At 41.9% G+C, this 25,833-nt stretch overlaps 1 long non-coding RNA gene across 1 annotated transcript in view; it reads left to right on the forward strand.

Annotated features, from left to right (window-relative positions):
• Positions 1 to 25,174, forward strand: part of LOC144085515 (uncharacterized) — a 151,749-nt gene extending 126,575 nt beyond the window's left edge. Inside the window, exons 6-7 of the long non-coding RNA XR_013304167.1 lie at positions 11,046 to 11,243; positions 23,696 to 25,174. This is a non-coding gene — a long non-coding RNA (uncharacterized LOC144085515). The remainder of the gene's footprint in view (positions 1 to 11,045; positions 11,244 to 23,695) is intronic.
• The last annotated feature ends 659 nt before the right edge of the window (positions 25,175 to 25,833 follow it).

The following is a 25,833-nucleotide window of genomic DNA, read 5'->3' on the forward strand; positions in this document are numbered from 1 at the left end:
GATGCCTTCAGCTGTCGGAATCAATCCAACCCTCAAAAACTATTTTACGGCTATACAACCTCTATTGCAGCTACAGCTGCGACACATAAAAGATCATCAATAATAACCTCATACAATTGAAATATTATTTAGGAATATAGCCATATTTTACTCACCAAAATCCTTTTTATCTGTACACAATATCCATCCTTCTTTCTTTCCTCCTTCTTTTCTATCGCCATCGAAGCTAATGCTGAAAGTCGAGCCTGTCCTGTCGTATGTCTGGCAAATGTTTTTATTCGAATTAGTGCTGAAAATGTTTATTTCCCTGTTGTGACAGGCTTGCTTGGTTCGGAGTTGTCCGACCTTCTTAATGATGTCCAGCTTTTTTTCTTGAAAAGTCCGTCTTGAAAATGGCTTTGACAGTAAATCTGCAAACAAATCAATTTCTTCTCCTCCTTCAGCCATTGTGGGTTGACAAAACCGCTATTAAATCAACACAACAATATATTTGCTTGTGCAGCTCGCTCCAGATACAGTTTGGTAGCTCTCACTAGTCCACTCTATCACTAGCCAATCATAGTTGGTGAAAGCGATGACGTATCCCTACGCCTGCGAGAAGGCAATGACGTATCCTTACGCCTGTGACAAGGCATTGTGGTATCGCCAAATTGAATTCTGATTGGTTAAAGCAACAATTTTATCGCCGCTTGTTTTATGCAGCAGAGCCTGCAGAACTGACTGTGAAGGCCTCAAGGCAGATTTCTGACCCTGGCAACAAATAGCTGAAATGGTTAGATGCTTAAATGTGAAAACACACATCTGGAAGCAGCGCAACCAGGGGAAAAACAATGGAAGGAAGTTGACAGACAATTTTGAATTATTAATAAGTATTCATGGACAAAACATAATTAACATCAGTCTATGATTCAGATATTTTTTCGGCCAGCAGAGAAGGCCTTGCAGGCCCTGACGGTATATTAGTACATATGAATGAATGAATTAAACCGGAAACAAAACAAAGAACAGGAGCATCACATTTGACATTGGGACCTAGCTCATCAGAAAATGAGATGAGCTATACTACACATGCTATATATATAGCATGTGTGCATGCTGTTTGGGTTAAAAATAGGATACAAAAATAATAATATATTATATATATATATATATATATATATATATGTATATGTACATGTGTGTATATATATATATATATATATATATATATATATATATATAGCATGTGTGTGCAAAATACAGTAAAACTGTATAGTTTGTCTTGTTCAGCTGTGTATTTTTGTATCCTATGTTTAGCCCAAACAGCATGCATATCTGGAATCATTATCCAAGGAAAATTGGTGTGTTTTTGGGCAATCTGATAAATATTCTTGAGATTTTAACACGCCGATAGAAATGTGAATTATGTGTGCATTTTATTGCATCATTGAGAGTAGGCCACTGTTATGAAATGAACTGGTATATCTCATCTCATTTTCTGATGAACTAGGTCCCAATGTCAATTGTGATGATCCTTTTCTTTGTTTTATGTTTCCGGTTTAATTCATTCATTCATTTTCTGAACCGCTTTATCCTCACTTTGGGGGGGGTGGGGGGTGCTGGAGCCTACCCCACCTGACTTCGAGCCAGAGGGATACCCTGAATTGGTGGCCAGACAATCGCAGGGCACAAGGAGACAAACAACCATTCATGCTCACACTCATACCTAGGGGCAATTTAGTGTCCAATCAGCCTACAATGCATGTCTTTGGAATGTAGGAGGAAACTGGCACGCAGGCAAGCGGAGAACATGCAAACTCCACAGAGGTCGACCGAGCTGGATTTGAACCCAGGTCCCCAACTGTGAGGCCGAATTGCTAACCACTCATCCACCAGGCCACCCAACTAGTATATCTCAAAATGAAAATTGAGTGTTTTTTTAGGGTGACTGTTTTCAATTTCTTGTTTCGCTGGTAAAATTGGACCTCGTACGGTGGCTGGTGTTTGATCCATGACAATGTCTCACATGTTTTTGGTTTGAGCTGCATGCGCATAAACACGTGCTCGAACACATCACTGGATCCGGTGTGGTGAGCTATGCCTGGAGCTATCCCGTCCTCCAATGGAACCTGAATCCTATTGGAAAGGGAAGTGGAGTGTGTACAAGTGAGATGATCAAATAAATCAGTTTCTTTCATGTCCCGTGCCGCAATCAGACATGAATATTAAGCACATTAGGATCAAGTTAATATGTCATGTTTGTAATCCTCCACGATCTGCTGGTCACTTTGCGTTTATGCAGTAGCTGAGAGTAGGAGCATTTACTCGGCATTTAGGTGACACTCTCATCCAGGGTGACTCGATAACAATGACATAAGGCATCGGTGCTCCACCCCCACGCGTCCTCTGGCCAGCCAGAGATGCCAGCTCCCTGCAGGCCAATCAAGGGAAAAATGTGTTTATGTTGTGAGGCTTTCCCTGGTGACAAATATTACCATTTGGAAATAGCCTGAATCAATTAGTCTGGCAAAATGTTTAATGATTTTATGAACAAAGTGGAAAAATATTTCATTTTATTGTGTATTGTTCAAACACAGCAAAACAAAACAAAAATCCAAAATGGAAAAGGAAAAAACAATATACGTAATTGGCTGAATTGACAAAGTTAAACCTGAACACTCTAAATTGCCTTAGGTATGAGTGTGAACATGTATGGTTGTCTGTCTCCTTGTGCCATGCGATTGGCTGGCCAACAATTCAGGATGTCACCTGCCAGTTGCCTGTAGTTAGTTGGGTTAGGCTCCAGGACCACCGTGGCCCTTGTGAAGATAAGCGGTTCGGAAAATGAATGAATTAATGACTTAAACATCAAATTATGTAATCATGACAAGCATTTTATATTTCTATGTATAAATACATTTCTATATCTTCCCCTCAACGTCATATCTGAGATGTCATGTCTTATTGAGGTTAAGAGAGCACATGATATTACAGAATACATATTTGAACAAAAGCATTAAAAATAATGTACTATAGATATTTTTTAAAGAAGTCATTTATACAGAAGTCTCAAACAACAGATGCTTGAAAAAGGTCAAAATGAATGTCAGTCTTCCACATATCGACTGCGGCACCTTCCCTATGCAGACCAGATGGCGGTGTTGAAGGCGACAGGAGAAGCAGATATGTGCCAGTGCAATCTGCCGCACACAGGTGTCAGCTAATTGTCTCTCGGAGCCGAGGCGGCAGCGTTGGCGGGGGCCACGTGCCAGTGATACCTGAACAAGTTGCTTCATTTTCATGTCTTTGTCAAGATAACATCTCATGTTGCCTGTGACATTTCCCTAAATTACAATATTTTGATATGTTAAAACTGAGAGGGATCAAATTATTTTACATCTCCAGGATTTTTGCTTTCCTCTGCTGCTCTGAAGCTCGATGTTATGTGACATTGTTACTTTAAGCTGACACAATTTCCTCTCATTATATCCACAAACCCGAGGCCTTTACACACACGCTGCGGAACGCACATTTTATCTAGGTACCGGCTGGTTGCTTCGTAGACTTCGACAATCCCATTGTGTATTTAGAGGAAGGGAGTAGGGGGATTCCTGTCAAAGGGTCTTTCAAACGGAGGCATTTGACCAAAGAGGAGGAAGCAAAGTGCCTCTAATTGAGGTACCTCTCTATCCACTTGCCACATCAAAACCTGAATTGTAAATGCTCAGAGTTCTGCTATGATGTTTCACAAAGCAATTTTTGATGTGCTAAAACATACAAAAAAATAAACTATCTTCAGTTCACAACTCTCTGATTGTTGTCTATTATCTAAACTTTTTATTTAAAAAAAAAAAAATTCAAGTAGCAGTTTCTCCTTGTCTTAGTCCTGGTATTGTCTCATACTTGGCATCTTCTCAGAGTCCAGGCTTTGTTTTGGACTTGCCTTGCCTTGATCTTTCTAGTCTTGGTGAGTGCTGGTTTTAGGCATAACACTTGTGGAAGCGGCTTTTTTTTAAATCGCCACATCCACTAAATTTTTATAAAGAATGTGAGCAAAGGTCAAGTGGATACAGGAGTTTCCTCATTTGAAAAGGATCCAGTTGTTTCGGGAGCACTTGAAATGTCTTTAGAGAATTTGGAGCGCTGTGGCGTCCTAGCGAGTAGATGGGTCAACCCTATTTTTGAATCTGCAAGAGGAGTTAAGTCTTTAAAAGCTTCCCATGATGCTGATTGATCCTTTGACCTGGCTCTCCATTTGGAGCTGTGTAACTAGAGGAGTTACAATTTTTTCATGTATGGTAAGCAGGAAGTGGCTGGTCAGGTTCAAGTGAGTCCCTGTTGACATTAGACTTGCCATAAGCTTGGCTCCTGCCATTTGCATCTTGTAGGCCATGCGGACGGGTCAGGGCATCCTGGATTTTATATCATGTATCCACTTTTCTATATGAATATTAAGAATGCCCCATTAAATAGTAAGTCACCACAAGGATGGAGATTTTCTCCTTATTCTTCCATCTGTGGCATCTCCATCATAATGAGGAAATTGTTACATCACAGTGTTTATCTTAATGGAAGCGGTAGAAATGATGATTATTATTCATATTATTTAGGACATATATTTCATCCAGTTTCACGATTAGTTGTATTTTCATGTTGTTTCTTAAAATCAGGAAATTTTGAATTATTTATGATATGATTGAAATGACTTATCGAATAAAGACATGCCCATTATTTGACCAGCCCCATCAGATGTGGATAAAACAGTTTCGGACTCTACAAATGTTGTTGACATGCTGTCTCTAACTTGTTTACGCTTTTGCAGCAGCTTCCTGCTGTATAATTTAGATGTGCTGGAATGCTTGATTTATAAGGCTGTGCTACCCAATGACTTCCTTCTCACCTGACTGCCGAGCCCTGAAACCCAAACAAGACCTTGCTTGCTGTCTTGGATGCATCACCTGCTTCTGCATTAGCTGCACACAGTTTTCCTGTTGCCTGAGCTTTTGAAGTATATCCAAATAACCTCAAGCATTCTTACTTTCAATTTAACTCAATTTCCATGTTTCCTTTCGTAATTGAAGTATGATGACGCTGCCATAAGCTCGCCGGACGGCACAGCTGCGACTGTCGGCGTGCTCGGGTGGAGATGAATATGCGTGTTTAGTCGTTTGTCCTCGCGGTACCTTCGCAGCATCGGGGCAAGTGGAGCATGCCGGACCAATATGGTGTCATCTGCTGCACGCGCTGCACAGGTGCTGAAGGAAATGCAGCAATCTGCTTGTAAGTCTGAAATAACGGCGACAAGGATTTCAATTATGTTCAGCAAGCAGAAAATCAAACCAACAACTTTAACCTTTTGGTAGCGTCGGCCTGACCCACTCAAAAATGAATGAGCAGCACTAAACAATTTTAAGTGCGCAAGGCTTTGCAATGAACAGCTGGTTAAAACTTCACTGATCTACATTTTGCTGTTTCTTTATCATCAGTTGGGATGGTAATAAGGTATGTCTATTTGTCTTTCTCACTGTGGTTGGTGCATTTAGTTTTTTATCAGTTGGAGTAAAGCAATCAATTTCATCATGAAATATGATTGCTTATGTAGAGCTATTGTTGTCATTCTTCCCCCAGTCACTAAATCCTTCTGTTCGTTTTTTTTTCTCTCTCTCTTCCGCTGGCTTCCCTTTTGCCCACAGATTGTGAGCTCTGTTCAGTTTATTCTGCAGAAGAGTTTCCCTTACATTTGTCGCTGACTTATTGTTCAGGATCTCAAAATACTCCCAGGTATAAAAATGGAATGAGGTTATTAACCAGGTACAAGCAACGTTCTGTGAAATGAATTCTGTTGTGTGTTATGAAAAATATGAGTTGAATCAAGTGCACTAAACAGAATAACCATTGGCATTATATGCATTGTCAGCCAATATAGTATTTTTATATTTTAATTTGGCGATAAGTCATGATTGCTCAGGCAGTTTAGAGTGGCGTGTCAATTTTAACTGCTCTCTTTTGGGGTCAGACCCTTTGCCGATGGCTGGTACTCTAGGGTTTTAAAGGACATCCGGGGCTCAGTAATTTTGAAAGGAGGGCCTTGGGGAGAACAGGATGAGTAAAAATGATCCACCGTGATTCCAGTGGATGCCTGACCACTAACTGATTTTCTCACCCGGACGAAAGCTGCTTGGTGGGAACAAAATACCCAGGTGGCATTTATAAGGTGGGAGGAAGTTTTTATAAGGGACCCTTTAATTGAAAGGCAAGTATGCCACAGTTTGCAAAACAAGAAGACTGATTGACAGTTTATTAGTTATGGCTTGATGTGACTATTTCAACAATTAACGCTGCACCTGAGTTACCTCATTAGTAAATATGAGGTGCTATTGATTGCTCATGGTCATTTGTGCATGTAGAAGCCCTGTCATGTCACCCATTGACCCAGCGACACAGTGGGGATTTGGCACGACTCAATTGTTTAGACAAAGGTGAAATGTTTATTCCTATTAGCCAGCCTGCACACACGATGCAGTATCGAGCCAGAGGGAAGCGAGATCGGCTGTCGCAAATTATAGCAGCTGTGGCGGCGCTGTAGCCTATGTGATGCTGCACAAGCATCAGGGACGGATGTGGTGCTGGGGGACAGAGGGCATGCAAACACAACCAAGAAAGAAGAAAAGAAATCAATGGAGTCTAGTCAGATGTTAGGTAAGTTGTCCCTGTCGTTTGCTTTAGGGACATTCACAGTTGTTTAATAAGACCCAGAGCATCTCCAATCAATGGGAACCATCCATTTGGCTCTTTTAAGATCAATGAGAGCATTTGATACAATACAGCACAGACTTCTGGAGATGTATCTTGATCGCTGAAACTGCCTGGAATTGCTCTGCGTACTTTTGTGTTGCAAAGTAATAGGGAAGCACCACAATGAAAATTGAAAACCAAAAAACAAAATAAATTATGCCTTCACATTTAGTAGGGTCATTGGTGCACTTTGCCAAATAACTTTTTTGTAATACGTGAGATTTTTGTTTCTTAAAGGATATGTTGGTACATTCCATCATCTCAATCCATTAAAACACATTCAATTATATAATAATTTTCATGCACAAAAAATGCAGCACAAATCACTTTACTTTTAACTCAACCAAAAGCATAACACACGGGATCCTATGTGTTCACATATATTTTTCACTATATTGAGAAAAGCTTGATGTCAGTAATCTTTGTCATCGTCATTATTTCCTCAAATAAAAAAGGTGACAATTGACAATAGCCAATCATCAATAGAATTCAAATAAAAAATGTCACTATAATCGAGATTAGGTATTATTGTTGCTTCTTGTTTTATCAGATCCCCCAGCCCTATTCAAAGCATTTAGTGAACACCCAACAATGATAATGAAACCTAATTTTGCATAAAATTCTTTGTTTTATTCATTACTTAGCAGTTCAACAAAAGAAACGGTGTCTAATTCAGAAGACATACACTTTCACTTTGCACCAGACATTTTTATTTTCCAACTGAAGCTTTCAGGTGAGCAGAGCTACTGGTAACAGGGTGGACAATAGTCACAGACAATGTTTTTCTTCTGTAACAGTTTGTTTCTTTGTTCTATATTTCTTTGTAACAGTTTGAACTTTGTACTATATTTCAGAATGGTTTGTGAGGATTTCTTTACAGGTTGCTAACATTCCACACAAATTCACTCACCTCTCCCTTCCTTTCTCTATTGATGTATACCCCCCACCCCCCAATCCCCAGCCCCTGCAGATTTTTCTCCACTACCAGGTATGACTAACTGCTATCTTGCTCCTGTGACTCTTTTGTCATTTATCTTGCAGCACCATGCAGTCCGGCTGACTGCACAGCACGGCGGTGCGTAGTGACAATAATTTGCACTGATCGGACGCCTCCGCCTGCCCCACTTGTACAAATGGTGATCGATTATTATGCAGCAGTGATATTGACTGCATCTCTGTGTGCGTGCTCCGTCACCTCTTCGATGACATGCAGTCGTCCATATTCTAGGATGTAAAAATGTTTATTCAATAGAGGAGAATTCCCTGCTCAAATATTCCTTAAACTTCCAAACTTTTAAAAGCGCTGACATTTTTTTTCACTTCAACACAGACTAACCATTCAAGTTAAAATGTAATATACTCAAGTGAAATTGAGCTTCTCCCAGCCTAGACTAATTGCTACCAATTCCAGGCCAAACAACCTACACTCGTTTTTTTTTTATTACAGTCATTTTCACCAATGAGCTTATTGGCGTCTTTAACTGAAACTGGAGGCCAAATGCACTAATTTCATAGCGCGGAATAACAGTTTAAAAAAAGAATAATACAGGTAAAAGTCTTATCACTGATATCTGGCTATTCCTGAACAAAGCATGTGTAGTATTGATATGTGCAGTTTAATCAACTTTATTGATCGCTCATAACTGTCTTGTGAAGACGGTGTGGAGGGGAGCTTAAAAGAAGAGGCACTTGAACTCCCCTGTTGGAGCTGCATTCACAGGTCCCTTAAAGCTACCCCTCCCTGCTCACGACACCTCTGCTTTGCTCTATCCGCACCAAGCTTTCACACAATCAATATTTTTTGCCCGAATTAAAAGGAGACTATAGGTTTGATGAATCTTACACTAGCAGTGTCCCACCGTGCACTCACAAGAAAGTAGGTGGGTGGTGTGTTGTCATGGCTGATTGATGGGCCATCGCAGCATGCCACCTCTCTTTGTCTTTCTTACTTTATCTAAATGTGTCGGTTGATCTTCCCTGTTGTGGAGTAGCGTAAAATTATACCACAGTGTTTTATTTCCCTTCTAATATTGCCATAGGTTATATTGTTAAATGGATTGCAGGTTTCAGGCTGTTCCATAATGATATTAACAACTTTTTTCTTTTACAATTTACGTAAACACTCCCAAGATCACCATGGCTAAGGGAAAATGTGATTTTTCACTCTAACACTTTTATGCGGCAGCCTGAAAATGTATTAGTCGGACCAATTTCGTTTTTTGTTGTGTTTTACGCCCTGTTGTTTTTTTCTCCTTCTATCCTCTTGTGCCACTCATCACCTACTCATCTGTCTAATTAATAGTCATCTGGACAAAGAATTGTAGCCCCACTGATGTGTGGATGCTTTCTGTGGTACAGAGCTTGCTCTCAGCCCTGCGGAGGTGCATCCGGAGGGAAGGAAAAAAAAAAGCATCAGTCCAAAGGCCCACCCGCTAACCCTTCTAAATTGCACCTAACTTGATTACAATGAGACAATTATACCTTATTAGCAAGGGTATTATGGCGTCTCCTTACTGGGCCTCATTATAGGCGCTTGCATCTGTGACCTAATGTTAGTGCTTCCTCTTTGCCCGCTTGTGACCTGCCAGCTATTACCACAGCTGGAGGAAGAGGTGGGTGTGCAATTATAATTTGACTTGATCTTTCATTCGATTATGTATTCATCCAAAGAGTTTCAAAGCATCACAGTGCAAGCACTTATGATTTATTGGTAAATATCTCATCTTATTTTCTGAACCGCTTTATCCTCACTAGGCTCGCATGGGGTGCTGGAGCCTATCCCAGCTGACTTCGGGCCAGAGGCAGGGGACCTCCTGAATTGGTGGCCAGCCAATCGCAGGGCACAAGGAGACAAACAACCATTCACGCTCACACTCAAAATTAGGGGCCATTTAGAGTGTCCAATCAGCCTACCATGCATGTCTTTGGAATGTGGGAGGAAACCAGAGTACCCGGAGAAAACCACGCAGGAGAACATGCAAACTCCACACAAGTGGACCGACCTGGATTCTAACCCAGGTCCCCCACTGCGAGGCCGATGCGCTAACCACTCAGTCGCTGGGCCGCTTGTAAAAATCACATAGTGAAATTTGCTTCAAATGTGAAGTTCCTTTTTTGTTTTTAACCCTTCTCTGGACTCAAACATGTTAACCCAATTTACAGTGTTTGGTCAGACGTAATCAGTTGTATGTGAGTAAAGAGCAAATTTGGGGAAAACCATGCATGATTTGTTAAAGTTTATTTGCACACTAAATATTTCATAGAGGAAATATGCAACACAGGCAAGCTCATAAAGGTTCTAAACAACGTTAGTAAGTAGCATGCTACAAGCAATTCACGCTGCTTCTGAGCCGTTTTGCTGCGTGTGAGTGGTAAAAACTGGAGCAAATGCCTAATCTGTTTTTAATGGATGCTAATGCTGGAACACCTGTCAAAGATGCAACATCCCCCGCCCAAATGCAATCGTAAAGAGATTACACATGCTGGGAGCAGGTATTCCTGGATTAATATTAACAGGCAGAGTGATCTTTTTGTCAGCTGCTGAAGAAACCTGAGGTACTCTAGTTTCAGGTTTTTGATAACGCTTTTAGCGTTTTGCAGCAGGAATGAACACATTTTTCTATCTGCGTGTTTGTATATAGTTTATCTGAAGGGTGCTAATAAATCAAGGTGAATCAGGCATACGAGTTTTATTTTTCTCTATGTGAGTGTGGTGAGCTGTCCTGGAATTCTTTAGAGCTAAAACAACAAAACAAGTGTCAAAAGAACTAGTAATTGATTTGTTTTGAAGCATAAACCTATGCCATCAAAATGGGGTGTAATGTACCCTGGCCGTCTCACTTATGTTTGACTCAGGGGTTCTTCTCACTAAATCAGCATAGTTCATTGATTTATTTATTTATTGTCCGTAATGTATATCCTCACAAGCATTGTGGAATTGTGGAACACCCTGAGTTAGTAACTATATATATATATATATATATATATATATATATATATATATATATATATATATATATATATATATATAATGATGACTTAAGATGTTAATATCAAGTGGGATGGCACATGTTTAGAAGGTGACACAGAAACTTGATTTGATAAGGCTATTTTGGAACAGATATCCAGGTTCCAGGTTTGAGACTTATCTTGGGTTGCAACATTCATATTATCAGTTTTTGTTGGACCTCCTGGTGTGTGCTTGAGTATTATTCTTACCTTTCCCTCACCTTAAGAAAACTTCCTCTGAATAATTGACTTTTGCTTTGCAGGCACATTCATATTCTCAGCAACCTGGGAATTATGTGGCAAAAAGACACTGAGTGATGTCTTCAACATCCACAAGGGAACTGTCGCCCTGGACAACGCCAGCAATGACAGCGGGCCTCTGACATGCTCCACTCTAATTCCTGCCTCTCTTGTCAACAATACCAATATGTATGACCACCGGGGAGAATGATGTGGATAAGGTACAACTATTAACAACCGTTAATATTTGCTTATTTACCTAGACTGTTATACACACATAATGGCAGAAACAGTGGAGCGGGACAGCCTTGTTTGCACCAAGGAGTTGTACAAGGCAGCCAGAGAGACATGAGAGGGGGTGCGGGGACGGGGCAGACAGCACGTGCTTGTGTCTGTGTGTGCTGACAGCTGTGAGAAACCCACACCGACATCTAAATCTTCTCACAATGGAGAGATTACTCTTGAACCGCCAGGTAGACAACAAACACGAGCTGTCAAGCCACTCACACCTCGATACCATGGGAGCTAATCAGGTTTGAAGCATACAGGTACACTAGCTTTCGCTTTTGACTGTGCACGTTTTACCACATTAATCCGCACTAAGCCTTGCAGCTAATATAATCTAATTAATGTTTTTTTTTCCAATGCTGCTGTAAACCTCAACCTGAACCGACAATTTTACGACCACCAAAAACCATTCGAAATACTGGTGCATTTATTAAAGCTTCATCCTACTTTATCTTTCCTCTGCACATATAATTAAATGTATCGTTTCAGTTGGTCTGCTCAGAAAGCAGTTTTCCCTTCCGAACTTTGGCCTTTGGCTCGAGTGATTTTATTCTGATGGCATTGAGTACACACATACATAATCAAGCACATGCACCGTTAATCCATGGCAGGTGACTCATCTCATCAGCCTTTTTGTCTCCTTTCCAACAAACAAACATTTCTACAAAACAGATCGGGTGGGACCCAATTATCTCTAAAAACTGGAACTGATTTTTATTAAATTAACCTTATTAGTGCATTACGGTAAGCAAATGCCAAAAAAGGAGTTCTCATTTGCATTAAGATTGATTTTTCAGGTTGGCTGCACAATTTAATTAAAGAAAAGATTAAGAATCATTAAGCAAGCTGCTGTACCTTGCAGTGGTGCCGGGCTACATCTGACTCAGGTTCACGCAAACCCTTATGGCGGCCCTCTAACTGTTGAATCTCCATAACAACATCGGAATGAAACCATTAGTTTCCAAAGTGGGGGGTGGTGAAGGGGGGAGTGTACACAGCTGAATTTATAAAATTTGCTACACTTGCAACCGGCAGGCAAGTTTTCTCAAATAATTGTTTTTGTGTGTGTTCGCTGCCTTAATGCCGAGGGTGTCGTAAGGGGCACAACACTGGTTGAAGGAAGCAGGGTTCAGAGGTCATTCAACCAAAAGATTTGTTCGTCAGGCACAATGTTATTAAAAAGCTGTATTTAAAGAAAACATTCATTCATTCATTCATTCACTTTCTCAACTGCTTATCTTCACAAGGGTCCCAAGGGCTGCTGGAATCTATCCCAGCTGACTTCGGGCACCAGGCATGGCACACCCTGAATTATTGGCCAGCCAATCACAGGGCACAAGAAGAGGAAAATCCATAACTTTGGCCAATTTAGAGTGTTCAACCAGCCTACCATACATGTTCTTGGAATGTGGGAGGAAACCAGAGTACCCGGACAAAACCCATGCAAACCCGCAGAGAACATGCAAACTCCACACAGTGAGGACCGACCTGGGAATGAATCCTCGCCCCAGAACTGTGAGGCCGATGAAACTAACCACAAAATATACATTTCATTCGTTTTTTAGAACATGCGATGTATTCAAGTATTTTGAACATGAGAGAATGCTCTTCACTGGACGTGTTTTTCATCATCTCACAGTATGAGATACTAGTTGGTTCACGAGTAGTCATCAAGTACTGAATTGAACATTTTTTGAGATCCTCTGGCCAAATGTACTTGACTTGCTCATTTATCACTCAAAATCATACCTATGTTGGTTTATTCGGAGTTTGAGTGTGGTACAATGTCAGCGTTTTTTGAAAAAAAGTTGAGTTGTGTCAGTCTTCGTCAAATGTGAATTTGTGCATTTGATCTCAGTTTGTCAGCGGTCTGTCATGGTCTGTTCAACAGTAGATGATTAAAATAGTTTTCATTTATTCTTCGAACAAAAACCTGAACTGACCGTCCTTTCCAACCACTGTAGATACAAAGAATTTGGTATGCAAATAATTTCGAAGGATGCTGTTAAAAGTGAGGGAACCAAGTAGAAGGAAGAAGAAGGAGGTACACATTCAAACCCTTAATCCTCTTGCTTTTGCCAAAATGACAAACGCAGGAAGTGAGGCATAAAAGACTCACTCATGTATGGCACACTTGAGTATTACTGCGAGGCACCTGCACTGGAATGAGCAGATACAAATAAATAGAAAATAATGCAGTGTGTGGGAGAGAGGATGAAGGGGGCTGCTCACTAAGAAGCTTAAAAGAGTCTTCTGCCTTTGAATGCAATCAGGCGCCATTGAGACGGCAGCAGGTGCCTGGCAGGTGGAGCCGACCAGATGCGCCGGCTTTGGCAGCCTCAACGGCGTACAGGTGTGAACAAACGTGCTTGCTCCCTAATTACAAATTTAAATGCTTAATTTTTGTGTTTCAATATTGATTGCTACCTTTATGCTGGTATTTCCCCGTGGGGGCCCGAATATCTTTGTAAGAAGGCAATCTGTGTTTTTTTCTTGCCTTTTCTTCTCTAAATACCTCCAAACAAATCTGGGCTTTTCTCCCAAGCAGTGCGCTGTGTTCTTGTTTGGATTACTCCCAAATTGTCCCCGAGTGGTTATAGGGGAGAATGTCTTGCCTATGTGATGGCAGACCTGCTCTAAGCCTCACATCTCTTCTCCTTTAGATTGGATCATATACTGGTAATGGGACGCACAATCAATGGCTCTGCATTGATGCCAAACGTACCCACTACCCCCACCCCATTTCAGTGGATCCAGATGGATCTTTATCTGCTAATGTATTGATGCAATTCTCTCCCCCACTTTCACTGGCTTGCCTTCCTTCCTCCAATAACCAAATGTTTGGGTTGTGTACCTGCTGTGTATCGTTCATCTTTACTAGAGCCCCAAAATAGCCCGCTTTGAGTCAACTGTCAACACAAACAGTATGACTTTTCTGGGTTTTATAGGAGATGCCTTTCTTTTCGAATGTGACTGTTACCAAGAGTAATGCCCCAATGTGGTAACCGTTTTTTTTTTCAAATTACAATACCATTTTTGGAATTCTGCCCTTCTGACTTACATACCTTGCCTGCTACCCTTCACTTTATTATTTTCATTGTTTGCCTGGACGCAACCTCAATGCCACGCTCCCACTCTGTAAAACTCGTAGAAAATTTAAATCTGCAATGGGCCCATCCTCATAGCAGGACATGCTGGGGATATTTTAGACGGTTCTCATTGCAGGAGACCAGCTGCCTTTCCCAGGTGGCTTGACATTTGAGTCACAGCCGGACAGATTAGATTGAAGGTGCATGAGGAGACAGAAGGCAGTACGAAGATGATGGGGGAGAGTCTGGGTTGGTAGGACCATTAACTTCGTGCCAGGTCGTTGTAGGTACAGGGTTGGGTGGCGGGTGAGGGGAGACCCAGGGGACAACCTGAGCTCTCGGATCTGAGTCCAGATGGCTTGCCAAGGGACCCCAGTGGACGGCTCTTATTGATTTAGGGGGGAAAACAGAGAACCTGGCTCGCGTTAACAGTAGTGCTAAAGACCTGGACGGCTGCTCCGCTCATTCTTGCATTCTTATTGTCGTCTCAGGTTATATAGGCGAACCCAAGGGGCTCTGAGGCGGGAAACAAGCAGGGTGAGATATGAATATAAGATGACTGAGTGAGCAGTTCGCACGTGAAATCGGTTACACTCCTGCAGGTCTAATCTCCTTGTCTTGGTGGTCCGATACGTACCAACACACTAATAACAAATAAAGATTAAACTTGCAGGAGGATATCGGAAAGGGCATACGCGCACGACTGCAACCTTTCTTGTCTACCCATCAATGCCGTTTTTGTCAACGTGGATACCATAAAGCTTAACATTGCTCAACAAATAACATCCTCACATACATAAAGTAAACTAAATATATCAGCAGTGGTAGAGAATGTACATTCAAAAAAGTGCTACAATTTATGGAATCTCTTACTGTGGAGTTAGATAGCATTTAAAATACATATATCATAGAATTACTAGCTGAAAGCATCCCAACACAGCTCATCAGCCCCTCCCATCTTATGACGTGTGTCACAACTGCTGATTTGTGTGAAAGTGATCCTTAAAGTGAGGGAGGTTCAAAGGTATCTCTAACCGGATGCCTTTGAATCCCCTTTGTCAATTCTCGCCTGTGATTGCATGCAATTAGCCTGCATGTAGTTAACGCCCTTATCAAGCTGCTGCTTCTTAGTCAGTGGAGAGAGCAGGATGGCCTAAAGAATGTAAAGTGAAACCGCTTTTCTCTTACTTAGGAAAAAAAAGTTCGGTTTTGCATGAAAAAAAATGCTTCCATCTTACAATCGTGCCCATAGTCCACACACATGAAGAATACAAGATATTTTTCTCACAGCTTGTACCTGCCAGAAATTCCTCCTCGATCTGTCTTTTCATCAATTTTGGATAAAAGCCCAGTACTCAGTGTCCATCTATCTATCTCCATCCACTTAACCGCAGGGTGTCAGCCAAAGCCGAAAGCCCTGGACTTCCCTTTCTCTTTATTATTGAATGGAGTTGAAATTTGTTTGTATTCATCTGCGGTCTGAAGCCTTTTTATAATTAGATTGCTCTGATGAGGGCGGCATAGTGAACAAGTGGTTAGTGCATTGGCCTCACTGTTCTGGGGCCGAGGGTTCTATTCCAGCTAGGTCCTCACTGTGTGGCGCTTGCATGTTCTCCCCTTGTGTGGGTTTTCTCCCGGTACTCCAGTTTCCGCCCACATCCTAAAAACATGATTGGTAGGCTGGTTGAACACTTTAAATTGCCCTGAGCTATGAGTGTGAGCATGAATGCTTGTCCGTCTCCTTCTGCCCTGCGATTGGCTGGCCACCAATTCAGGGTGTCCCCCGCCTGGTGCCCATTGTTAGCTGGGATAGGCTACCTGTGGCAATAAGTGGCAAGGAACATGAATGAATTAAGGCTCCGATGTGTTATAGGCTTTCTGCTGATCACGGCTTACCCAATAAGAACATTTCTGGAAAATCCTCCCAAAGACATATACCTGTTTTTTGTGATAAATAGTTAGTTTGGATCATGTTTATAATGATGACTATTTAACAGAAGTTGAAATGTGATTGGTCGTTTCTGCACACAGCCACATCTCCAGTTGTTCAGCAAGTACATTTTTGTAGATATGTTCAATTAATTATACACTAAAATTATTCAACTCACTTAAAAATCATTGGAAGTACCCAGAGTGTCATGACTTGTGTGACTGCAGACAAATATAAGTAGCAAATAATAGATTGAAGGATGTTATTTGCCATCTTATTGTACCCTAACTCCAACTAGGGCTGCTACTAATGATTATTTTAAAATATTTGTACATGATTTTATTTTATTTTAGTGAGTCACTTCATCAGATTAAATACATTCATAATTCCATCAAACACCTGCTTAATTGAAATGTATCTGTTTACAAAGATCTAGTGGTAAATCTCAAATGTTGTGAGCAGTTTTTTATTTATTTGTGTATTTTTTGCAATTTGTTTATGTGGCTAACTGCAACTTCTCCAATGATGAATCTCATTTTATACCTTGTTTTGCTAAATTCTTTTGCGCTAAAGTTGGTTGCAACACTACTAATGTTGCAGTGCATCACTCCTTTTCTTAACGTTGACATGGTAACATGTTCGGGATTTATAGGTCACAGCTGCAAACACAGCTAAGGGCAATGTGCAATTGTTGTGTGTGGCTGACTACAAGGTATATTAAACACATATGTTGCTAAATGAATATTTAGATTACTAGCCTTTATTATTAGTCTGTCCGGAAAACATTAGAATGTTTCCTCAAGCATTGTTTTGCTTATCTGCGCCACCGCAACCCAATGATATTTCGTTTGTCGTCTGCAGGGGTAAACTCATGGCTTCCACGGTAATGTGTAATCACCTTGAAATTAATTAATTGTAACACAACAATGCAAGTGATACCATCAGTCCTTTTTTCAGCCTTTATGCGGCCACCCACTCTTTCTATGGGTTAGCTGTCCTGCACGCTTCTGAGCTTAAACGATCTCGGAGGCATGCGTGGGGTCGAGGCAAGTAATTAATCTCAATGAAGCTCGTAGGTGTGACGGCCTGGAATTCAATTACCCCACGACTGTTGCCACCGTCATCACTGGCATGCAGCAGTGCTTAAAGGGGACAATATGTTCCCTCGATTTTCCCAGGTTAATATAAGCCACCTGAGCCCAATCGGATTTTAATGGCATGCAGATATTGTTATCGCACATGCAGGCTTTGTGTTATTCGAGTTCACACCCAACTACATTTCTTCTTGCATTTTTTCCTTTGGACGAGAGATTGTTTTACCTGCCCGACAAGCTGACTCTTTGTCTTTCACAATGAGTGCCATTGATTTCTACTCCCCAATACAGAGTATTTCCAATTTAATTATTTGCATGACTGCCTTTTGCCCAGATGCACGTCAATATGACAGAGACCAGAAAATCCCATCAAAGCTAAAGTCATTAAAGTGGAACTCCTGTACCTGAGGTGTCTTGTGGGGATTTTAAAGCAAAACACTTCTAAACTATTTGCATCTAACACCTCTGCCAATATTAAGCAGTTCAAATGCTTTTGGGGCAAATTGTGGGTAAAGCAATAGTGTGATACATAGTAGTCCACAATTAATGCAACGGAAAAGAGGATTTTTTCACATTAACAGTGCAATGCATGAACAATTTGTGGCTTTTTTATGGATTTTGTTTCAAAAAAGAACAAAGAAACATGCCTGAGAAAAGTATTAATGAGTCATATAAAAATATAAAATACCAAACTAAACTGCGTGGTACAAACTGGGCAAGAATTACATTTTGACAATGTTGAAAGATGCAAAAGAAATATTTTAGCATTGCATTTGAACAGAAACACAACAATAGATTGCTGAGTCATTTATAATTGGTGCAACAGACCCAGAGCTCAGGCAAGATGCAAGGAACACATTGTTTTAAGGTAGCATTTTGTGTGCATAATTATACATACCTGTTTCGAGCCTGGCTTGCCCCCATCCTCACATAATTTCCTCCGGTAGTTCTCCCCCACTCTTGCCCGCTTTCTTCTCAATTATCTGGCTGGCTCTCTTCTCTTCATTTATTTGTCCGAAGTTTGTGTACAGTATGCTTACAAATTTTCTCAGAGGGGAACAAACACGGCTCAGCGGAGCGTGGCGGCTAACCACAGAGGCAGCAAGAAAAGAGATGGAGGGGAAACAGATCAGAGGCTTAGTTGCAGTTTTCCTCCAAGGCAAACCTGAGGGTTGCCTTAAACACCTTTGTATGATAAGCCAGCACGCTTGGCTCAACCCTCTGCAGCCAACATAGTTTCCTTAACGAGATACTCACTGTAGCTCCAGGAAGGGCTGTACAGATGATCCAGGTTGGGCCAACTGGTGAGGGCGTCATAGAACACACAGAAATTTGCTAACACTTGGCAGCTTATGTGGGCCAAACAGACTTTGCAGAGTTTAAAGTGTCGAACATGCTACTTGAGTGATGAGAAGAATCAGAGTAAAAGATATAGAAGACTGTCGAGAGGATGAGGATGAGAGAAGGGAATTTGAGTCAGGTAAAGGCTGGAAGAAAAGTAATTAGGGTCCAAATCCAAGCAGGGCAGGGGTTTCTCTTGACACAGTAAACAAAAAACTCAGTTGCTTCTTTGTGTGACCGACCAGATTTCTTTTAGCTGTCGGTTTTCTTTTTCTCTTCATTTCTCTTTTTTCCTTGCAAGCTGATGCCACAGGAAAGTAAGGAAAAAGAAAAGAAAAGAGAATTGTCATGCAATTAAAGACTTCGCTATCTCAGGGTGGCACTACCTGGGCTTGTTTGTGGGATTTTTCATTTTCTGAACCGCTTCATCCTCACTAGGGTCGCGGGGGGGCTGGAGCCCATCGCAGGTGACTTTGAGCCAGAGGCGGGGGACACCCTGAATCGGTGGTGTCGATCGCAGGGCACAAGGAGACGGACAACCATTCACACTCACACTCACAACTAGGGGCAATTTAGAGTGTCCAATCAGCCTACTGTGCATGTCTTTGTATTATGGGAAGAAACGAGAGTTCCCAGAGAAAAAGCATGAATATGCAAAGTCCACATATGTGGACCGACCTGGTTTTGAACCCAGGACTCCGACTTTGAGGCCGACGCGCTAACCACTCAGCCGCCGGGCCGCCTGTATGATATTGCATAGCCATTATTATGAGCTACTTCAACACTCTTGTCGCCCCAGTTGTTAATATTTACATTGTTTTGCTTCAAATAGTTATGTCTTCCTCGTCTGAGACACAGGCAAAATACATTCAGCATATCCAAAACCAATACCGCAATTAAGGAGGTTTTTCTTCACTGGTAACTTTCTGTTTTTTTTTCCCCATTCCCCATCATTGACCCGGCACCTGAAGAGGCACTAAGGGGCCTTTTACACAGAGACGCTGCAACAACAATCTGGAATGATTGTGTTGCAGATTAGCCTCACGTTCTCACGTTCACCATGAAAACCGAGAGAAAATATGCACGTTTTCGACTTCATGTACCAAAGTCTAACAATTTAGTTGTAGGGTTTGCTCCGCCGCTGTATAACTAGGGTAAACACAGCGAACACAAAATTGTTGCTTTCTTTTGTATTCTAAAAGGTCACAGACCTGTCATTGGTGCAGAATTATGGAATGCAAGCAGAAATACTCAAACTTTTAAGGAATATGGATCTTTATTGTCAGCATGCATTATACAATGACACCTCTTTACTCTTGGCCCATATAAGAAGACAAAACAGAGTAAAAATTGAAATTCTATAAATTAAAGACTGCATGAATAAAGTATATCACATGTCATATTAAGAAGAGTGTAACAGTGCAAGTAAGGTGGAAAACCACTATAGTGGTTTGGTTCACACGATCCCTAAGACCAGGGGTCTCAAACTTGCGGCCCGCGGGCCAACTGCGGCCCTCGGGACGATAATTTGCGGCCCCCGTCTTAATATGAAAGATCGATATTTTTTTTTTTTTAATTTTTTTTTTTTTTTTTACCCCTTTCCCCATGATGGCGCCGTTTAAGTGGCAGCCAGTGGCAGTAGCTCTGTCCACTCATGTTTTTCTTGTTTTACAGCATGTTTTACATGAAAAATTAGAGGGAACATTGACATGCACCTGCTTGTGGCAGGTGTGATACTGGTGTGCCGATAGCGAGCAATGATGATGTTGTGACCGGATGATTCGCCTAAAGACGTTTCGCCGACGGACGTTTGACAGACGGACAGGTCGTACTAGTATTTGTTAGTTTAATGATTAAATACAAATACTGGTATTTGTATTTAATCATTAAACGCTGTTTTCAGCTGGATTTGACCGAATTTGAGAGCATTTTGAGCCGTTTGGCGAATGGACGTCTATAGACGTTTTTTTGCCTCCATCGCGATATCATCCAGTATTTGTATTTACTCATTAAATGCTGTTTTAGGATGGATTTGACCCGATTGCTGTCATTTTACGGCTCGGTTCTGCTACATCTGCCTGCCCAAGAGTGCTTATTCCCGGACTGCCATTGATGGTAGACGAACATTGATTTTTACTATAATTTGGAAAACACCGGCGGCGGGCCGGATTAAAAATCCTAACGGGCCGTATATGGCCTGCGGGCCGAGGTTGAAAAACTTGTACACACACGATCCGGTGGGGCGAGCGTTCGAATCCCGTTTCGGCGAAACCTCCGTTCGGCCGAATGAACGTTCGGTGGAACGTCCATTCGGCGACCTGCCCGTCTGTCAAACGTCCGTCGGCGAAACGTCTTTAAGCGAATCATCCGAGTACCGATGATGTCGCTCACACTGGTACTCAGTGCGCTCAGGGAGGTTGTCTTTCTGCTCAGACCAACAAAAAATTAGAGGGAACTTTGGTTCGGAGCTGAATGAACCAATCACGGTGAGGTATACGGCTCTGGAGGGTGGGACATCGGCCGGGCTGTCCAGTGCCTCGCTCACTCACTCATTCATTCCTCCAATCAGCTGGGCGGAGGAGAAGCCGTGAGGCCGATCACTCCGCTCGGCGCGCACACTCCTCCGCTGCTCTCAGCATAGAACTGAATGAGGCGCTATGATCCGTGATCCAGCCTGTGTCAGTGTCTGTAGCCATCTCCGCGATTGAAACGGAGAGCGAAAGTGCACATGCGCCACAAACCCGCGCGACTGAATGTGAAAGATCAACCCGAGACTCATTCCAAGTGGAAAAACATATTACAGAGCCCCAGAGATGTCTCTTTCAAAGCCTGCCGTGAAGAGAAAGGTCGGTGATGAGCACAGTTTCAAGAAAAGTGGGGAGTGCAATATTTCTTTGTTGAACACAGGGGCACCCCGACGTGTCTCATTTACACTGAAAAAGTTGCGGTGCACAAGGAATACAATTTGAAACGTAATTGTACTATGAGACATGCTGAGGAGTACGAAAAATACCAGGGAGATGAGAGAGCCAACCAGGTTGCCAGTCTTAAAACACGTCTTCTGAGGCAACAGGATCTCTTCAAGAAGGCTACCAAAGACAGTAATGCAGCAGTCAAAGCTAGCTACGCCGTTTGTGAGTTGATTGATCCTGTGCTAAGTGATCCCAAATGGCTCATGGACTTGGCTTTTCTTGTTGATATCACACATGAGCTTAATGTACTGAACAAGAAGCTACAAGGCCAGGGGCAACTTGTCAGTGCTGCCTATGACAACGTGAGAGCATTCTGCACTAAACATGTGTTATGGAAAGCCCAGCTCTCTCAGACAAACCTTTGCCATTTCCCAGCATGCAAGGCTCTCGTGGATGCAGGCACACCATTCAGTGGTGAGAAGTATGTTGAGGCCATTTCGAAGCTACAGGAGGAATTTGATCACAGATTTGCAGACTTCAAGACACACAAAGCCACATTTCAAATTTTTGCGGACCCCTTCTCCTTTGATGTGCAAGATGCCCCTCCTGAGCTTCAAATGGAGCTCATTGACCTGCAGTGCAACTCTGCACTCAAAGCCAAGTTCAGGGAGGTGAGTGGAGAAGCAGACAAGCTTGGGCAATTTTTGAGAGAGTTGACCCCCAGCTTCCCTGAACTTTCCCGAAGGTTCAAGCGGACCATGTGCCTTTTTGGGAGCACATACTTGTGTGAGAAGCTCTTCTCCACCTTGAACTTCAATAAGTCCAAGTACAGGTCCAGACTTACTGATGAGCATCTTCAAGCTCTACTGAGGGTCTCCACTGCTTCCTCCCTCAAGCCAAATGTGACTATGTGAGAAGAAGCGCTGCCCGGTCTCTAGCAGCAAGGAGTAGGCAAAAGAAGCCGTGTTCAGAATATTTCATGTTCAATGTTCCATTCAAGTTCAGAAAGTTAAAGGTTAAAGAGCTGTTAATACAGACATTTGAAACGGAATAAAAATAATTCATTTTCTCTACTTAGCCAGCCAGTGTATATCTACTGTATGCTCATTAGTATTATTTGGTTTTATATTACTGATTGATTTATTTTTTATTCATCTTTAAGTTAATTTATTTAATTCATTATTTTTTGTTAAAAAATAAAGATATTTGATAACGTTGGAAAGTTTTATCAGTGCTTTTCTTGTGGAAATCCTGATGCGGCCCAGTCTCACCCAGACTCGGCCTCTAGCGGCCCCCAGGTAAATTGAGTTCGAGACCCCTGCCTAAGACTTTATGGAGACACTATTGCCATCGGCATATTCGGTTGCCGACGCTCATTGCTCATTTGGCCATGTGACTCATTCGTAATGTGTGGCGTGGGCTGATACTCATCTTGCGAGAGTTCTCCTCTGCCTGATTGTGCTTGTCTTTCCTCCAAAATTGCACTCGCTTAATTTCCACGGCCTCTTTTAACCACTTTTCGAATCAAATATCCACATTTGAACGCCAATGACGGGCCGTGGGATAACTGTAAATGGATAAAAATGATAAGCGCAAATGCAATTTAATGTCTGTGGACTTTTTCGTGACTATAGGGTGCATTGTCAACAAACGCAGAAATGTCTTCATTTTATTGACGGTTTTTGTTTCTTTGAGATTCTTTGGTAAATTAAAAAAAAAAATCTTCTCCTTTTACACAAATAAATAAACATGTTTAGATGGCAAATTATGACATGTAGCACTGCATTTAAAACTTATGCATAAATAAAGAACAATTCAAACGTCTTTCTTGGAAATATTTGCCGTTAGATTAGCATGGCTTCCAATTGACGTTATGTAATGTTTTTATGTTTTATAGTCCCTATTAATTCAATGTAGTAGTTCTGATTTGTCGTCCGTTCAAAGAGAAAATGGGCAAGTTGCCCTTGCCATTTTACTGCTATTAATTCATTGATTTTCTGAACCTCTTTTCCTCTCAAGGGGAGCGGGTGATGCTGGAGCCTATCCCAACTATGGGCCCCAGGCGGAGGGACACCCTCAATCGATGGGCAGCCAATCGCAGAGCACAAGAAGACGGACAACCAATCATGCCCACGCTCATACCTAGGGGCAATTTAAAGTGATCAACCAGCCTACCTTGCATACTTTTGGGATGTGGCAGGAACTACCCGGGGAAACCACACGCAAGCCCGCAGAGAACGTGCAAACTCCACACAGTGAGGACCGACGTGGGATCGGACCCTCAACCCCAGAACTGCGAGGCCAGCATGCTAACCACTCGGTCGCTGGGCCGCCTGTACACACAACTTGACCTGAGGAGGGGGTTCTCAAGGAAAGGTTTGTATTGGCTGTCACATTGTACAATCACACTGCCTCCTACTACATGACATGAATGCAACATGATTTTCATGTGGGACTGTGGTCTCCTTTGAATGTAGAACATTGTCGTGTAAACACAATAGTAATAAGGCCTTTTTTGTTCATTTAGTTGTAGCGTCTCCAAGTAAACAGGGTCTAAGAAATGGAGGGGATTGTATTCTAGGTCATCCAATGAGGTTACTGTAATATAAGCCACAATCAGAAGTTAAACCTGAGCACTTTCGTTGGTATGTGCTTGTCATCAGTGTCATTAACAAGAGGATGTATAGTGCCTCCCTCATCGTCATGGAGATCTAAAGAATGTGCTTGTGGTCCTAGTAGGGCCGGCTGAGGAAAAGGATATGGTGGTTTCCTGTACCTTACACAAACAGAACCCCCCTCTCCAGCCCCCAGTGCTAAATGGTCCAGGTCAGACAGTCAAAACATAATTATCACCCAATCGCCTGTTGACCTGCTTACCTGGCATTAACCTTGGTCTGCACTAACGGGAGGTGCCACTTGCCTCAGGGGGGCCAGATGCTAATTTGAAGCAGAGTTAGCCGTGAGGGTTGTGGGGAGTAATTGCAGCGATCTAATAGGGATCAGTGCTGTGGGAGCTCTCTATACATCTGTTGTCTGGCTAAAAATCACTGCACCTGAGACTCACCAGCTTGGCCATGCTCCACTGTTGGCTTCAAAGAGACCTAAAGTGTTTCATGGCGCAATTACTGTCATAAAGTTTAGTCTTTGCATGTTTGAAGAAGGCCACCCCCCTCTTTGGACAATGTGAAAACAACACTGTGACATAAGATTAAACTGGCCAGTGCTGATTGTGTTGGGATGAAACAGAGCTGCCAGTTCAACTAGAGCTTCTAAAATCACACAAATAGAAATAATATAATACACAATCTCAAGTAAAACTTGAGCTGTTAACGGGAACATGTAATTTGAAACTTTCTTTCCTTTAAGTAATTTTGACAGTTTGTGTGTGACATCAAACAAAGATACGTTTAATGGCAACTGACAGACTGTATTGCCACATGGAAAAATACTTAACTGGTGGGTCATTATAAAGTCCCAACAATAATTTTAAACAATAAAAAGCATAAAGTGCCATGTGTCTTAGTTCCTTTGCGTTTTTGCTCTGTGTCTAGTCATTGTCAATCTCAAGTCTCTTGTTTCCTGTGTTCCTGTCTTGTCCCATTCCTTTTTTCGTACTGTAGTATTGTTCGTTTGAAATACATAGTTTGCCTCTTTTAATTTTTGCTACTTTTTTTATAAAATAACATTTTGTGTAAATAACATTTTGAGTTGCCCACCAGAGACCGTCCTCTTCTGCCTGTCTCTTTGTGATTTCCTCCCAGTTGGGTCCACATTGCTTCATTCCTCTCTTACTTTCACCTCATTTCTTACACACGATTAGTGATTGATTTGAAGACAAAAAGAAACAAAGAAATACATTGGCTCGCAAAAAAAACTGTTATAAAAAAATAATAAATAAATGACAGCCTGACCTTTTAATCCCCATTTGTAGAGCATAGTGAAGCGATTAGGATGGTTGGTGCATTGTTTCTGTACGCCGATAGATGTGTGGGGCAGTGGAAGGCCTTGACCCTCTTGTATCGTACGTCACCTATCCACTTCTGTATGCCCTCAGGAGGCAGGCTCCTGGTTATCTTTAATTCATGCCATTAAATATGCAGTAGAAGCCCTCCTTGTTGCAGCTGTTAGCCACTGTTAGTAAGCTATAATTCTGGAGA

Source organism: Stigmatopora argus, chromosome 1 (genome assembly GCF_051989625.1).
Source record: "Stigmatopora argus isolate UIUO_Sarg chromosome 1, RoL_Sarg_1.0, whole genome shotgun sequence".
Taxonomy (NCBI): Eukaryota; Metazoa; Chordata; class Actinopteri; order Syngnathiformes; family Syngnathidae; genus Stigmatopora; species Stigmatopora argus.